The following is an 18909-nucleotide window of genomic DNA, read 5'->3' on the forward strand; positions in this document are numbered from 1 at the left end:
TGATGCCTAAGTAGTATATGTTGGGTCGGCCTTTAAAGAATTCTGGAGAGAAATCTTAATCATGTTGAATGTGATAGCAGCCTGAGGGTGTGAGAGAGCAAGGTCACAACAAGAAATGCAAAGGTTTGGGCACTAATAAAGACAAAGGCCAATTAATCAACAGAAATCAAGAGTAAATAAGTATCAGAGGGCAGAACAAGATAGGATGACCAAAGTACATGCAAACAGTCTGCAGGGAGGAGAGCTGTTAACCAAACAGTCAGGCTTAGAGGTGGGTCATAGGAAATGTGGAAGGAGAGGTAGAGTTGCTGGGAGAACCCAACTCTAGGGTACCCAGGCCCAGCAGGGGAGAAAGGCTGGCAATACAGAAGCCACATCCTCTCTTAGCTTCAAAAACCATTAGAGTTCTTTCATCTGGGGGGAAAGCATCCTTAGTGAGCCTGGTCTAAACTTGTTGGAAATAGAAACTGGATGGATAGACGTAAGAGTGAGACTTGATCTCTTGAAAAGTATTTCTGGCTTTCTTCATTGATGTCTTGGATCTAGATTCATCTGAGTGTCCATTGATAGAGAGGATTGGTTGGAGAATGGATTTGACCAGTAAATCCCCACGGCAGTCCTCAGATCCATTAATAAAATGGCAGGATTATCCATGATCTTTCTGAAAAAATTAGGGTGTCTAGAAGTCGCTCTGGTTATTCACTACAGCAGGGGAATAGAAGAAGCAGTCTGTCTTGGGATCATGTTTTCCTTTAGGTATCCAATGCCAAGTGTATCTTTAGAGTCCAGCCAAGTGCACTGGCACACATCTGTAGTCCCAGCTACTTGGGAGGCAGTAGGATTGATGGAGCCTAGGAGTTCTAGACCAACCTGAGCAATAAGGCTGGCTTTTTCCTCATCTCACGGGGTTGGGGGCTGTGTGAGTGCAAGAAAGCCCATCTTAAAGCCCTTGAGAGAAACTTTTTTCAGGTGGTATATCCATTTTTATACAGATGAACTAACTTCCACAGAAAATCTGGGACGCCATGTGACATAGCGGAAAGTATATGGGTTTTAGTGCTTAACACATTTAGTTGGAGCCAGGCATGGTCACACACTCCTTTAATCCCAGTGGCTCAGGAGACTGAGGCAGAAGAATTTCGAGTTCAAAGCCAGTCTCAGCAAAAGTGAAGTGCTAAGCAATTCAGTGAGACCTTGTCTCTAAATAAAATAGGGCTGAGGATGTGGCTCAGTGGTCAAGTGCCCCTGAGTTCAATCCTAGGTACCAAAAAAAGAAAAAAAGAAAACAAATCTAGTTGGAATTCCAGCTTCACTGATAAGCTATGTAACTTTGCACATTTTTTTATTGATTGATTGACTGATTGATTGATTGGGGTACTGGGCATTGAACAAAGAGGCACTCTACCATTGAGCTACACCCCTACCTTTTTTTTGTGTGTGGTACCAGGGATTGAACTCAGAGGTGCTTAACCACTGAGCCACCTCCCCGCCCTTTTTTTTTTTTAATACTTTATTTAATTACAGATTCTCCCTAAGTTGCTGAGGCTGGCTTTGAACTTGTGATCCTCCTGCCTCAGCCTCCTAGCCTCTGGGATTACAGGTGTGTGTCATGGCTCCTGGCTTTTTTTTTGTTTGTTTATTTGTTTGCTTTTTGAGACAGGGTATCACTAAATTGCTGAGGCTACCCTCAAACTTGCAGTTCTTCTGCCTCAGCCTCCTGAGTAACTGGGATACAGGTGTGCATGGCACAACTTGAATTTTTTAGATATATGCAATGGCCATCTTGATCCTAGATGTTCTTATCAGAACATAGAAGGATTTGTTATTGTAGAGTGGTAAGCAGAATAATTGTTCCCCGAAAATATCCATGCCTCAATCCAAGGTAACCAGTGTTACCTTAATTGCCAAAAGGAACTTTGCAATTAAGGTTTGTAATTGAGGTTAAGTACTTTGACTTGGGGAAATTATTCTGGATTTTCCAGGTAGGCCCAAGCTACTCTTACAGATCCTTAATAACAGAGAGACCTTTTCCTCGCTGATATTGGTTGGAGGAAGATGTGACTGTGAAAAAGGACTGGAGAGATGCGATGGAAATAGGATCTGCCATCACTGGCTTTGAAAATGAAGAACGAGAAGAATCATGAGCCAGGGATACAGGAATCCTGTTGAAACCAAAAAAAGGTTAAGAAACACATTCTTCCCTAAAACTTCTAGGAAAGAATGAAGCTCTACTGATACTTTGAATTTTGCCCAGTGAGGTCCATATTCGACTTCTAACAAACAGAATTGTAAGATAGTTTGTGTTTTTAGGACATTCAGTCTATGCTGATTTGCTATAGCAGCAATAGAAACTAAAATACATAGGCACCAAAAACGGCTCAAGACCATGTTGGTACCTGATGGTTTGGCTATACAATTAACCAATTGGTGATTCATAATAATCAAGCAATAAGTATTGATGATGATGATCTGAGTGTTAATTCCATAAATATTATTCTAAGTAATATTTTTTTTCTAATCTTCATTTAAAAATGCAGATGGGGCCAAGCAAACCTGTTTTCCCTTGCTTAAGAGTGAGGCAAGATTTTGTTAAAATGCGTGGGAATAAAAAATAGTGTGGCCAAGCATGGTGGCACATGCCTGCAATCCCAGCAACTGAGGAGGATCACAGTTTGAGGCCAGCCTCAGCAACATAGTGAAGCCCTAAGCAACTTAGTGAGATCCTGTCTCAAAATAAAAAATAAAAGGACTGAGGATGTTGCTCAGTGGCAAAGTGCTCCTGAGTTCAATCCCCAGTACCAAATAATACGGTATCAATGGCAGCGATCTAGATTGAGCCTGAGCAGAAACTATATTTTGAATTTTAAAATGTCAGAACATTCTATACAGGCTGACCACCATTTTACTCGCAGAAATACATAGTGTGCTTCATAATAATTGGATTCCTTGGTGCTCATCTATTATCTCCAAGACTTCCCAAAGCCGAGATTACAAAAAAGGGACAATTCACTCTTTACCTTTAGTAATGAATAGTTTGTTATAAAGATGCATATTCATGGAAACTCAGGGAAGGATGAGCAATCAGGGTCAGGAAGAACTGGAATAGGAGGATGGTTATGAATTCAAGGTAATTCCAAGCCCTCGGCCACAGGATTTTGTGAATCTTGACTCTTCTGTGACTCATGATTCCCTTTACGATTGCCACACTCTCCTCGCTGCTGCCTAGCTTTCGTATTGTCAGAGTTCTGCTTACTCATAACTTGGCTTACTCACCACTCGACTCAGTCAAACCTTTGATTCACTCAAGCCCCCTCCTGCTTCTCCAACTTCTCCTGACCTCTTTGCCTCTCAGTTCTATTCATGCATTGGTTCCTTAATTTGAAAAGTAACTACAGAGCATCTACGACGGGACCCCACGCAGTTTATTATCTAGTCATAGATATTAGCAATCAAATTAGTACAAAAATGCCCTAGGTGCTGGAAGTGGAACCCGGGGCCTTGTGCATTCTAGGCAAGTGTGTTGCAGCTAAGCAACACCCCAGCCCACTTCAGGTACAGTCTGATTGACTCAGCTTATTTGTTCAAATGAGGACTTAAGATCAGTCGCTGGATGTTGCACAAACTGGCTGCTTTCAGGAGCACCAGCAGTAGGCCGTCCTGTTTAAAACCGCATGACCCTCCCCTTTCCTTAAAGTCCAGACAGCTGATTAAACTAAGGGCTGGCATTTGACCAAGGAAAATTAATACATTGTGCAGCCAGCAACCTGTAGTTTAACTCTAATAAGCTTCCCTGAGAGGAAGAAATTACAGTGTAGCAGATGCTATATAGAATTGACTTGTTTACCGTGGGGGGATAAACCTTGTACTCCAGAGAAGTGATAGTATATGTGGAAGGCCTTGATCCATAGGGAGTTTTCTCATTTGTGGAAGAGAAAGTTAGAGGGTACTTTTTTATGCAGGAACTCTGAGAATGGTAAAGGGCAGAGACAGGGTGTTTTTGAACATAGCATAAGGCTGTGTTTATCACTCGATGGTGGCCAGAGTGAGGCTTAGGAAACTGTGCCAAGTTCCTTGTAGTGAAGTAGCATAGCCCTGGATAGGGATAACCCAGTGACCATTTCCAGGAGATTTGTTTCTCAGGGATTCTCTGGGACAATCCTTGGTCTGGACCCAAGTGCATAGGTTTCAACATAGCACTGGGTCTTGTGTCAGGCTTTGGGCCATTGTGTTTATTTAGGCTGTTCTCAATGAAGCATTTTAGAGACGCTATGGCATTTTAGACAAGCCATTCAGACACATCGTGGCACAACTATAGCACACGACCTTGAGTTCTTCTGTTGGAAACCACAGATAGAGTTTTTGCAGAGAAGGTCAGATTGAAGGGGCAGTCCCTTACACTGTTGGTTGTGGGCTGGCAGTAGAGTTGGCATGGCTCAGTTGGCTACATGTTCTGTGTTGTTTGACTGGTGTGGCAGGAAAGGAGGTGAGGCCGCAGTGACACTGAATAGTAAAAGCATTCTCTAGGAGCCAGATTGATTAAAGGGCTGGTGGTTCTTGGGAGTTTGTGTATTCTGAGTTTTGGAACAGGTTGTTGGCACATTTGTTCTGTTGTCTGAAGATGGGCTTCAATTTGAAATAAAAACACACAGAGAACTAATTTCCCTTTAGGACCATCTGGTAGAATGTCCCCAACCTGACTTAGAGAAGTATTTGGTGTTGGTCCAGGGTAACTTGAGGTTATGGTAGTTTATACAGACCCTAGTCACAGTTCTAGAACACAGAAATAGGAATCCAGGAACTACAGATCTGCCAAGAACAGGAGAACACTAAACAGCAAATTGGGTGTATTAGGATTCATTGTGAATGTCCTGGGGGTGGGGAGGGTCTAGAAGATCTCTAGCTTCTAGAGGCCATCAATCTTCCTTAGGTGACTACTTTGTGGTACCTTTTAGAGGTGGTCTGGTTCAACTTTTTCATAGCATTGGTGTAAATATCAAGACCCAAGAAAGACAACGAATCTTGCCTAGTTCAATCAAGAGTTGAAACAAGAATAGGACTCATGGAATGACCTCCCTTTTAAATGAGGTCTGGCAGGGAATGATCATGCACAGAGCTGAAAAGCAGGCAATGAAATGTTTGTGTTGTGTGTGTGTGGGCTTCACATTTGCAAGAAGGCTGAGAATCCATGTGCTCAACAGTCTCTCAGCATATCGTGATGGTGTTGATAAAACTGTCCTACATCCTCTGTGACAACTGGTAAATGACATCATTTTATCAGCTTGGGCAAACCAAAAACCTCAGTGGCCCTTGATCCCCAGCCCATATCCAGTCCCATCGCCAAGTCTTGTCCTTACCACTGCCAGCCACATTTTTTTTCTCCATAACCACCCTGAGCTGAACTATCATCTTCTCTTGCCTGGACTTCTGGGATATCTATCTATCTATCTATCTATCTATCTATCTATCTATCTATCTATCTATCTTCTTCCTTCCTTCCTATCCCCTTTTTCCTTCCTTCTTTTCTACCTCCTCTTTCTCTGTCCCCCTCTTTTTTTTTCTCACCATGATGCCTAGGATGACCTTGAACTCTTGGCCTCAAGCAGTCCTCCTGCCTCATTACCCCCCGAGTGACTGGGACTACAGGTGTGCACCACTGCGCTGGCTTGGCTTGGGTCAGAGCCTTTCTTTCTTTCTTCTTTTCTTTCAGCACTGGGAATTGAATCCAGGGATGTTCTACCACTGAGCTAAATTCTCAGCCTTCTTTTTTTTTTTTTTATTTTGAGGTAGAGTATTGCTAAGTTGCTATTGCTGGTCTCAAACTTGCCATCATTCTTGCCTCAGCCTCCTGAGTTGCTAGGATGATAGGCTTGTGCCACCACGCCTGGCTTGGGACATGATCTAATGGTCTGCTCACATTTCCTCTGTCTCCAATCTCCTTCTCTTACAACAAGCAGTGAACTTCCCATCACCTCTTAATAAAAGATAAATTACTATTATTCAATAAATATGTCTATTACACATTTATTGTGTGCCAGATACTATGCATATAATGATGCAGCTTTCCCAGTAAGCAATTCACAGCCTAGGAAGGAGACAAATTTAATAAATTAGTTAATAGATTTCATTTTTTAGAGCAGTTTTACAGATTTGAGAAAATTGAACACATAGTTCCGAGAGGTCCGTCATACCTGCTCTCTATTTCACCCAGTCTCTCCTATTATTAATATCTTGCATTAGTGTGGTACTTTTGTTACAACTGATGAGCCAATATTGATTCTTTATTATTAATTAAATCCATGTGGGTTTTATTTTTGTTTGTTTTTGTACCAGGGGTTGATCTCAGGGGCACTTTACCACTGATCTATATCCCTAACCCTTTTTATTTTTTATTTTGAAACAGGGTCTCACTAAATTGCTTAAGGCCTGCTAAATTGCTGTGGCTGGCCTCAAACTTGTGATCCTCCTGCCTCAGCCTCCCACGCCACTGGGATTATAGGCGTGCACCACGACACCCAGCTATTTTAATGTTTGCATATTTATATATATGCTATATTTAATGTTTGCATTAAGGATCGCATTTGTACAATTCTGTGGGTTTTGACAAACGTATAATGTTGTGTATCCATCGTTACAGTGTCTAACAAAATAGTCTCACTACCGAAAAAAAAAAAAAAAAGAAGTGTTCAAAATCTCTCCCCTTACTCAGTTTCACCTTGTTCCACTCTAGCTTTCTGCCTCCAACCATGTAGTTCTATTTGTTTCACTTCCTCAAGCCACACTCCATTCTGCCTCCGAGTTTTGCTCATGCTTTCTTCTTCCTGAAAACCTCCTGTCTACCCCTGGCCCCACCCCCAGGTCTTCTCACAGTTTATAATTATGTTCATGTGCACAATGATCAGACCTGCCTCCTCTCCAGGCTGTGAACTGCTCACCGGCGATGCTGTTGTCATCGTATCCACACAGTCACGTGATGCATATTTGCCAAATAATAGTGATAAATAAACTGAGGAAGAAACACAACAGAACAGCAATGTGCTTGGTTGTGGGATGGTCAGGAAGAGTACTGAAGGTATGCGACCATCACCAGGAGATGATGGGAAACCTGTAAAAAAGTGCACCCTCTAGTCTGAGATCAGAGCTGAAACTTTGTAGAGGACTCCATCAATTTGATTGTGTCGGGAGAGAGAGCTGGATGAGTCCGGTGAGAGTTTCAAATTTCCAGGGTGGAACGGTTCCAGGGGTGATAAAGTACAGGGTGTGGCCACAGGAGTCCACTGAGGTGGAATATAAGGGAAGACTCTGATTGAAAGGTCGAGGAAAGGAGAAACTGGGCCATTAGTGGATGGTCACAGTGTCAGCAAAAGCCCTTCCTCCCTCCACCCCCCAGGATGAAGGAGTGAGGCAGGTATAATGCAAGTTGGGAGATGACAGAGATGAAAGGCAACAAGTTGAATGCTTGGTCCTCAGGGGAGCAGAGGTTTTTCATACCAGGACAAAGGAGAAATTGCTTAGAAGGTTCTTGGGAAAGTAGAAGAATGTTGCTTCTGCCTCCCTGTGTGGGGGGACATGGGAGAATAAATAACTTCTACAAGGGAAGTGGTAACCTCAGGGGAAAGCCAGGTTTCAGTTCAGGCTAGAAGGTGAAGGAGATTAGCTAGGTCTCTGGTTGCATTAACAGAAACCAATTTTGGCTGTCTGTGGCCAGGGAGTGGAGGGTTGGTGGGGGGTTGGGTGTCTGTGCACACTGAAGCCACAAGACTACCAATATGGGTGGAGAGAGTGCTCTGAAGATCTTTTTGAACTGAGCAGGTATTCCAAAAAGGTGTCCACTATAAATAGCTCCGTGAAGAAATTGAGGAAGTAAGAGAATTCGTTCACCAACAGGGGATTTATAGGACACAAATAGAATGTCCGCAGGAGTAGAGAGAAGCCGTTCAGAGAAGTGTGGGATTAGAGTGGGCTGTGAATTCCAAATGGTGGCATTAAGAAGTGTTATCCAGAACAGTAGATAATACAAGGACCTATAAACATGTGGTGACAATTGTCCTAGTTGCCCACTGCCTGAACTCTTGTTCCATTTCGGATTCCTGTCTGCTCCCTGATTCATTTTCCCCACTGAATTTGAATTTCTGACCTCCTTCACCTCATCTCCTTTCTTTGTCTTGGAAGATCTCTCACATCTACACTGCCATTAAACCTTCTGCTACCTCCTAAGAAGCTGGACCCCTGAATGTTTTAATTAAACTAACACCTAATATGTGGATCTGATGCTGACCTGTCCTGCGCCCCTGAGCCCTGTCAAGCCTCTTCCATTTCCAACTTACCACATGATATTGCAGACATTTTTATGTCTCTCTTGTGTTCTAATCTATGAGTTTCTTCAGACCAAGGACCATTTCCTATTCTTATTTCTATCCTCCCATCTAATGCCTAGCATACTACCTGTGAACTAGACAGGGATTAATTTGTTGAAAATGAATGAGTAAATGGACTTTGATCTCTTATTACCTTGTTCCTGTAGCCTAGAAATGTGAGACTCTGCGAGGTGGCCTCTGTGGTGAGACTTTCCCATTCTTGCCCACCCTTTTGTATGATTACTGATTTTCTGGCCTTGATTCCACATTTGCCAGACTTAGACCATCTGGCGGGCTAGACAAACTCAGCTCGAGAGACACCCTGTCCTGATTCTTCCTAGCCTGTCTTCCCAGCAAACTCCCAGAATTCGGGGCTGACACATACTGTGTTTTCTCCATTTCCTAAAATGACATCTCTACAACATGGTTGAGTCTCCAACTTCCAACACTTAGATTAGGGCCAGGATCACCTTGTCCATATTCCCTGGAGTGAGTCCCCCACACCCTGTGTATCTCTGCTATTCCAGCAGAGGGGAAGCCTAAGGTAAATATATAGGATGAGAATTTGCATGGTCATGATAATCTCTGATTTCAGGAAAGTGACAGACTTTAGGGATTTCAACTGTATAGGTGATATTTTATTTCTAAAGATGGTACCTATGGGGCTACAATTGTGGCTCAGTGGCAGAGCGCTTGCCTAGCACATGTGAGGCACTGGGTTTAATCCTCAGCAGCACCACATAAAAATAAATAAAAGTATTACATCCATTTACAACTAAATAAATTTTTAAAAGATAGTACCTATGTATTATATCCTTACATCTTTTTGTAATTCTGAAATATTTCAATGAAAACATTTAGATTTGGAAGCACTTGGCTTTAACCCTACTGGATCCTTGTAGGTGGACCTGGGGGTACAGATAGCACAGACAGACTCTGGGGGACTAGGGGGAGTTAAATCAGAACATTCATCAGAGAGAGGATAAAGAGGTAGTGCAGGGCTTCCGGACTCAAAGCCAGCATTTCAGACCACAAAGCTGTGAGGTCAGTTTGACTGACTATGAAAGCATATGAATTTATTGTGCTTATGGGTGAAAAACCTCAAAAATAGACAATTCCCAACTTACTAGTTTATTTGTTGGTCTGTTGCCTGGAATTGGGAACAAATTTTCCTATAGAAATAATATTACAAATGGTGGCTCTTTCCCAACACCAGCCCACAAAAGCTTACAGAACCCTAATGTACCTAAAATATTGTACTAATAACACTAAAGACCCCGACCACTTCATAACAGTGTTTCTGTGGCCAAGTGCATTTAGAGTTTTAATGCCAGTAATACACATGCCTCTGCCCTGCAATTCTTCAGGACTCTTGACCTTGTTCCCACAGAGCTGATTCTTATCAGAGTGGCTCCATATGTAGTGGAGAGCAGATTAGTTGCTTTCTCTTGCTGCTAGATTCAAGCTAGAGTTTCAAGCAATTTATCTTCACTGAGTTGACCCCAATCTCTACTATGTACCCAGATGTGTGATCTAAGTTCAGCCTTTATGCAATATGCAGCTTCTTATGCACACATGCTTTCCACACCCTAATACAAGCTATACAAAAACTGTCACATTAGGGACTTAATTTGTATATTTCTTGTTGTTAGGGGAGACAACCAGTAGTCCTCATTTTATGAGGGAAATGACATGGAAGACTTTAGAACTAGTAAAATAAGTCCCTGAGACACTGGCAGGGGAGATAAGCCTGAAACAACCTTTGAATAGAGATCCTCAAGATCAAGAAAAGAAGTCACCCTGATGTTGGTTACAATGAGAAGAAAAATGTGCTCTGTGTTAGGAAAGGTGGCTTTGGCAAGAAGCATCCCTGAATGTGCTACTGATACTCTAATACTCTCACTTGGAGAAATGAAAACTAAAAAATCCCCATGGCATGTGGGGGTGGGGGTTGCTAAATACAAAACTATCATTTTTTTCGTAGACCAAATGTCTTTCTGTTGACTATGAAAGTTGTTGTAGGAAACTTTCTCACTCCATCCAGAGTCCCAGTTTCAGTGATGGGGGACAGTGCTATACAGTGGTCCTGGTGGCTTTTGGACAGTGGAGACTTAGAACCTTAGTATCACAAAAGGCTTATTTTGTTAACACTCTGATTGCAACAATATCTTTCCTCTATTATATAGTTTTTTTTTAATTTTTTTTTTTAAAGAGAGAGTGGAACAGAGAGAGAGAGAATTTTAACATTTATTTATTCTTAGTTCTAGGCGGACACAACATCTTCGTTTGTATGTGGTGCTGAGGATCGAACCCGGGCCGCACGCACGCTAGGCGAGCGCGCTACCGCTTGAGCCACATCGCCAGCCCCTATTATATAGTTTTGATGGGATCATGAATCAAACCGCCTTGTTTTCCCCTAGCCAATGAGCTAGTCAAAGACAGTCTCCTGGAACTTGAATCAATCAATCAATCAATCAATTTCTCTCTACCCCCCTTTCTCTCTTTCTTACCTCCCTCCTTTCCTTCCTTCCTTCCTTCCTTCCTTCCTTTTTGTCTTCCTTTCTTTTTTCTCCTAGTGCTGGGGATGCAACCTAGGGCCTTGTGCATGCTAGGCAAATGAAATGTGCATCTCTGGGACTTGAATGCTTTTTTTTTCTCTCTCTCTATTTCTCTCTCTCTCTCTCTCTCTCTCTCTCTCTCTCTCTCTGTGTGTGTGTGTGTGTGTGTGTGTGTAGTACTGGGATTTAACTCAGGAGCACTTTACCAATGAGCATACCCGGAGCCTTTTTTATTTTTTGAGATAGGGTCTTGCTAAATTGCTGAGGCTGACCTTGAACTTGTGATATTCCTGCCTCCACCTCTCAGGTGGCTGGGATTATAGGTGTGCACCACCCGCCTGGCTGGGACTTGACTCTTGAATGCATAACTTAGACACTGAGCATCTGGTTGGCACCCATTAACTCAGTGCTATGCCCTCAGACTGTCAAGTGCTTCCTGCCACCTAAACCTCTGAACATGTCCTGCTTCCTGTCCTCCAGCTTTCCCATTAGCTCCATCAGCTTCCTATCATCTTCCTAAAATATTTATTTTTAATCGAATTATCCAGAGTCTGTTTCTGTTGTGTATGAGTGAAGAACTCTAAATAATTGACACCCTGATGGCAGAAGGTTGATAGATGAGAACAAATCTGTTGCTTCAAAGCAACTCAAAGAATAAATTCACAGAAGTCATAGTTAATAGCATGTCAATCCCAAACACGAAATGAAAATCCACATCATCAAAATGTGATGAGCTCAATTTTTGTCTGAGAAGGCAAAGGTGGGTGCACAGAGGGAAGTTTACTATAAACATTAGCCAGGAATAGTGGCACATTCCTGCAGTCCCAGATACTTGGGAGGTTGAAGCAGAAGGATCATGTGAGCCCAATTTGAGACCAACCTGGGCAACACAGTGAGACCCTATTTCAAAACAAAAACAAATATAAACATTTCCCTGGAAACAGGTTACCAATCCCTAGACCTACGCTGTGTTATTTACTTTAGCGACATAATAGTTATGATGGTGTATTCATTGGTAACCAGGGTTTTGACTCAATTATTTAAGGAAACAAATGTATTAATTTATAGGGAATACATATATCTGTTTACATTAATGAAAAGATTTTTAGGAAAATGGGCAAATTGCAATGCCATTCCGTTGTCACCATTTAAAAGGACCAAATTAAGATTCAATGTTAATTTAAAAATAACAACTGAGACAAATGTGTCTGCTTAATTAAACCAAACAGTTGGCCAAATAAAGTGAGGTATGTTTCAACTCAACCAGTTGGCATTCTCTATTTGCTCCAGGATTAGTAGACTGGGTGACTGAGCTTATCTAAGGGCAGACTACTTCATCCATTGATGCCTGGTCTAAAGAGGTACCATCGACCCCACCAGATGCTCTCTTTGGGGCCTCATCCCATGAGATATCCTGGTCCTGAGGCATAGGAGATGCTTCACATCCCAGTGGAGCTCCGGCTTCTGGGCTCCAGTCTTTGACTGAAATGATGGTGGACTTAGGGGCCTCAGGCAGCTATCTCTGATCTCACTCATTTCTCTCCCACCTGACACAAGGCCACTGCAGCATACATAGAAACTAAGGACATTCAATGTGAATGCTGTCACTAGATTTCTGGCTCCAATTGGAGGCCCATGACCTTACCATGTCCTGGAAAACTCACTGCCTCTCCCCACTGACGTATTTCTACCATAATAGAGCCCATGGCCTCTCCATATCCCACTCCCAACCAAACCCAATCTCACCTGATCTTTGTTCCCAGATTCTAGTTGAGCACAAGACTTGGAAAGAAGTGGTTTTTTTTTGGTATAGGGATTGAACTCAGGGGCACTTGACCACTGAGCCACATCCCCAGCCCTATTTTGTATTTTATTTAGAGACAGGGCCTCACTTTTGCTGAGGCTGGCTTTGAACTCATGATTTTCCTGCCTCAGCCTCCTGAGCTGCTGGGATCACAGGAGTGCGCCACCGTGTTGGTCAGGAAGTGCTTTTAGACACAGAGGCAAAGAAGCTTTCCTGTTCCATAAGTGGGACCATACAACAGATCTGGTGCCATGTGATGATCCTTCCTGTATATTCCTTTCAGAGTCAGAGACCTTCAGCAGGTGTAAATGACCCCCTCTTTTTTTTCATAGTAGCTTATATATATATTATTACTTTTTATTTTTTTAGCTGTAGTTGGACACAATACCTTTATTTTATTTATTTGTTTTTGTGCGGTGCTGAGGATCGAACCCAGGGCCTCATATGTGCTAGGCGAATGCTCTACCGCTGAGCCACAACCCCAGCCCTTGTAGTAGTTTTTATCAGCCTCTTCCCCTCCTTAATCCTCACCCCAGTGCCTCATAATAAGGAATAGAGAATTCTACCTCTACAGAATGACCGCTTCTGGGTCCTCCATCTGTGATCACTGTCTGCTCCAATTGATCTCTGACTTCAAGCACAGATCTTTACAAAATAAAAGTTTCAAGGAGCCTACAATTTCATCCAGATATGGAAGAAAAATGAAAGAAAAAGTGCCCTACAGACTGCTAAGTCTAAATCACAGTGTTGCCTTTTACCCGCACAGTCTTAGTCATTTAATGAACACCTTCTGTGTGACTTTGGGGAAGTCATGCTCTACCTACACAAGATACATCCCTGATCTGATAGGAGCCCAGAAACCAAGTTTTGTTTTTTTTTTTTTTCTCCAATTACTGGCCATCTAGCAACATTCCAGGCCAACTCTAAGAATTGGCTCAGAGATCCCCATGGTTATCTACATGGTGGCCTTGTACTTTGTACTCAGGCAGGTTCACTAAAGGCATTGAGTTATTCCTGGGATTCTTACAGGCCTTTGCTTTCATTGGACCAAAACCAACCTTCCCAAAAGGAAGAAAAAGTTTCCCTTAAATAAAGAGTTAGATAAAACATTCTAGTTGTTGAAGACTAAATTCTTTTTCAACTTTGGCTTACATGGTGCCTTTAACAGTGCAGTGTGGACTTGTTTCCTAGGATAAGAGATCCATAGCTCTGGCCATAATCAGTCCCAGTGGAGGAAGTGAATAGGAATTATGGCCTATGAGAGCTACCTTAGAGGTCTGGAAGCACCATGTCTAGGTATCTACCATCTTGTGGTAAGGTACTTGGACCATTAAAGCCTGGAACAGCTGAGACAGACTCAAATGAACCCCTTTCTTTGACTATTTCAATTTTACCATCTCCTAAATTAGGCAACTACATGAACAAGGGGGTTCCATATTTCAAAGTATCAGGGAGTGAAAGAAACATTTCTATCTTGTAATTCCTCTTATGGTCATAACAAATGAAAGTAATCCAATGTCTGATGTTCATGGTGCCTAGAATAAGCACCTAGCATAGAACCAGTCACCCAGAAATAAGTCAGGGGAGACTCTGACCACTATAAAGCCACCTTATCGGAAGGGATTTCTGTCACAAACACTTTGTCTTTTTTTTTTATACTAATTCTCACCTCATATGACACCTCAAAAGGAAATCCTGCAAAGGCAAGGTTCAAATGTTTTCTCTCTTATATGGAAGCTAAAGAGAAATAAGAAATTTTTTTAAAAAAGGGAAACTTCATGAAAATAGAAAGGAGAACAGTGGCATAGAGGAAGCAGATTAAGGAGGAGGGAAGAGAAAAGGGAAAGGAGAGAGACTGAAATAAAATGCTATGCGAACATATGAATGTATCACAATGAATTCCACTTCTACACATAACTAGACTGTACCAGTTAAAAAATAAATTAGTATAAGGAAGATCAATAGAGTAGAGGAAGAGGATGGGGCAAGGACTCTTGAAGGGTGTAGTACTGGGGATTAAAATGGAGCAAATTATGTTACATGCATTTATGAATATGTCAAAATGAACTCCCCAGTTATGTATAATTATTGATAAATATAAAAAACAAAAAATGGAAAAAAACATATATATGTATATATATATATGGTTCACATATACGTGTGTGTGTATAAATGCTAAATGAAAAATGCCAAGATGCCAGACTGAAAAAACTACATAGTATTCATTACATTTGTTCCATTTAGAGAACATTCACGAAAAGAAGAAGTATAGAACCAGTAAAAATATCAATGATTGGCAGCAGTTCGAGGCAGGGTGTTGACTAGGTTAAGCATGTATGATTTATGGAGTGTTGAATTTATTCCATACCGTACTGTATTGGTCAATACATAACCCTATGAATTTGTCACCCATAGACATTTATAACACAGAGTGAACATTAATGCCTGTAAGATCAAAAAGCACATATTTAAGAGGTAGAGAAATACCATGATGGAATGCAGACTATGATAGAATAATTGTGTCAAAATGTTTATGAAATGCAATCAAGGACGTATGTTGTAAAAAAATAAAAATAAAACAAAAAAAAAATAGCACTAGGTGTGGTAGCATATGCCTCTAATCCCAGTGACTTCGGAGGCTGAGGCAGGAGGACTGTGGATTCAAAGCAAGCCTCAACAACTTAATGAGGCCCTATCTCAAAATAAAAAAAAAAAAATTAAAAGGGCTGGAGATGTAGCTCAGTGGTTAATACCCCTGAGTTCAATCCTCAGTACTAAAAACAAACAAACAAACAAACAAATCACACAAAATAAAAGGAATCCTGCTAAAAGAAAGCATTAGATATAAGAAGGTAAAATCTTAAAACACTAGAACAAAAATGTGATATATTTTATCTGTCTATTAGATAAGGAAAAACCTTGTAATCACTAAATCAGTAGATGAAATATCAAATAAGTTAATTCAATTACATAAAAGAAATATCTTCCCTATAGCAAGATATCAAAATGAAAATAAATGCTAATAATTAGTCTGAGAAAAGTTATCCTATTTTAAAATCTTTATGTTGCATTTAAATAAATTCAGAAGAAAAAACATTGGGATCCAAGTTTAGAAAAATAAATAAAGGACATGGACAGACAATTCAATAAACAAATGACTAAAAATATGAAAAAGTTTAATTTTACTAGTATCATTTATCAGAGATGTTAGCACCGACTTAGATAATATCCTGTGTTGGCAAGACTGCAGAAAGGAATGTGGATTTGACCAAATTTTCTGCAAAACAATTTGACCATATGTATCAAGAGTCTTAAAATACTCAGGCTCTTTGAGCTGATAATTTTATTTTCAAGAATAGCTTCTAGGCCAGCGTGAGCGCCCTGCAGCGCCTGGTGGAGCAGCTCAAGCTGGAGGCAAGCGTGGAGAGGATCATGGTCTCTCAGGCTGCGGCAGAGCTTCAGCAGTACTGCATGCAGAATGCCTGTAAGGATGCTCTGCTGGTCAGAGTTCCAGCCGGAAGCAACCCCTTCCTAGAGCCCAGATCCTGCATTTTACTCGGAAGACTTGGAAGAAGTTTGTTGAGAAATGCCTTCGAGCACAAAGTAATGAATGACTGACTCCAAGTCTCAAGAAAACACTTTTCTTTAGCCAAATGACTGAGATATTTCAGACCTTTCCAGTGTCCTGATCTTACAGCCAAAATTCTACAGAAATTAATGATTTTCTACTCAAATAAGGAAACTGAGTGAAGAAATAGAATTGTTTTAAGTAATAATGGCTTGGTTCTCCTGAAGAAGTGCTTTGTATTAAGATAAAAACCTTACCACCAAATATACCAAAATACACCTCTTTAATAAGTGAGTTACTGGTGTTGCTATACCTAGAATATCATGTATGTTTTATTAACTGGATGTTTACATTTTAGGAAGGAAAACACTTTTGTTTATTTTAAAAAATGGAGTAATTGTAATTTGTTGTTCCTAAGATTTTATACTATAATAAAATTTGTTCTATCATAAATTTACAATTACTAAATGAAGACAAGAAAGTATAAAATTGTGGGGGAAGAATAGACTTTACTAATCAAATGATGCCTTGATTTTTTCTAAATAAGAAGATTGTTTTATTTAACACAAGAGGTGTTGTTTAGAAAGATTCATGTTATGATATATATTAGGTTGTCCCATTTTATGTATGAAGCAGATTTGATCTCTTTTTAAGTTCCTTTACTTTATAGTTGTTGTTGCACTTTTAAAAAGATACTACATTATTTCATGCCTTTAAAAAAATGTTTAAAGTAGGACCTACATACAGAACATTGCAAATGATTGACAACAAAGTAATGTGAAAATATTACCTAAAAGAATTCTTCATGATTTGATGATGTGCCTTTGATTTAATTTGGGATACTTTTAGAAGGATACTTAGTGTTTGTAATAATCTTTGAAGATCTTGGAAATAAATTCTGTTTAATTCATCATTTTCTATGACAGCAAAAAAAAAAAAAAAAGAATAGCTTCTAAGGAAATAATCTGAAATGTGAACACAGTTTGATGCAAAAAAGTATTTACCATAGTATAATTTAAAACTGAAAACAATCTAAGTATTCAACAATAGTGAGCTGAGCGTGTTAAAGTAATTTGTGACATAGCCACATGAAATTCATGGGCTCCCATATGTAGTTGTTAAAAATAATTTTGTTACAGAGATACTTGTGAGATGATAGTGGGTGTAAAAGACAGAATACCAGAATGAATATACTCATAAATTATATTTTAAAAATAAGAGTAAAAGACCAATCAAGATGGATGGGAGTACAAATAATGTTTTTTAAAAATTTTTTGTAGTTATAGATGGACAACATGCCTTTATTTTTTATTTTATTTTTATGTGGTGTTGAGGATTGAACCCAGTGCCAAACACACGTGAGGTAAGCACTCTGCCACTGAGCTATAGCCCCAGCCCCGTTTTTGTTTTGATCTCTATACTTATCTGTATTTTTTCCATATCCTTGTAACCCAAATTGTCTCTAGACTTCTGGCTAATAGTGCTTTCTCTTTTTTCTACCACTTTATACCATTATGGAGTTTCTGGTGGTACATAAAGAACTGTAGTTTAGATAATAACTGAAATACTTTATGCATATCAGACAAATGAACATTAGATAACTTTGTGTTTTAATGTCTATTATCATGGTATATGAGTGAATTTTTTAATAATTTAAGACTGAAATGATAATTTCACCTTTGAATCTGAATTTTGGTAGAGTATCCCAGAGAGCAACCGGTAAGACAGATGTCTGTCCTGTTCATTATTCCTGGCCTCTGCTACATTTGCCTTGGGTCACATTTTTTAGATTCCATCTTTTATCTTGCTCTCTGGGCCTTATCTGACTTCTGTATAGGTTCTTCAAATCAAATCCAGTTCTTAATCTCCCACAATGCTTTTGCTCTTGTGTTGTGTGCGTGACTATACACTTGCTGTGGAGGATCAAGCCCAGGGCCTGTGCGTGCCAGGCAAGCACTCTACCAGTGAGCTACACCCCAACCCAGCGCTCTTGATATCTAGATGGCCCACTGTCCTTGACATATGGTAGTTTGAGAACTCAACCCAGAGATGATGCAAGGATTTCCCAAGGTTCTGCATTTGCTTGGAGTCTTGACCTGGTTCTCCAGGACTGTTTCATGGTTTGTTCCAGGTCTCTAGATCCCCCAGTTGGCAAGGCATTCCCAAGAAGTCAGTAAGGAATTCACTCCTTGATTGACTTTCTCTCTCTTTTCTTTTCCCTCTTCATTCAAAAACAGTCTCTTGGGGCCAGTAGAGAAGGTGTCTGGGCCTTTCTGGTGATCTGGCACCCTCCAGTGGCTGTGGGTAGGTGTGCCTGGGCTGGTAGTGAATTTTAACACTAGGTCCTGCTGCAGTGTCCCCAGGCCTATTAGCGCCCTCCTGTGACAGTTTAAAGGAGCCATTATCAGAGATCTACAATCAGATTCTGGCAAGCCTTACTTTGGCCCAGTCTCTTAAAATTCACCACCTGCAATTTACTGATGGAGAAATTCATAAAAGACCCTGCCTTACTTTATCTTATAAAATGCATTTGTATCAAGATACGCTAAGATCTACATTCTTTTTTTAAAAAAAATATTATTTTAGTTATCGATGGACCTTTATTTTATTTATTCATTTATATAT

Source organism: Spermophilus citellus, assembly GCF_964194105.1.
Source record: "Spermophilus citellus genome assembly, chromosome: 17".
Classification (NCBI taxonomy): Eukaryota; Metazoa; Chordata; class Mammalia; order Rodentia; family Sciuridae; genus Spermophilus; species Spermophilus citellus.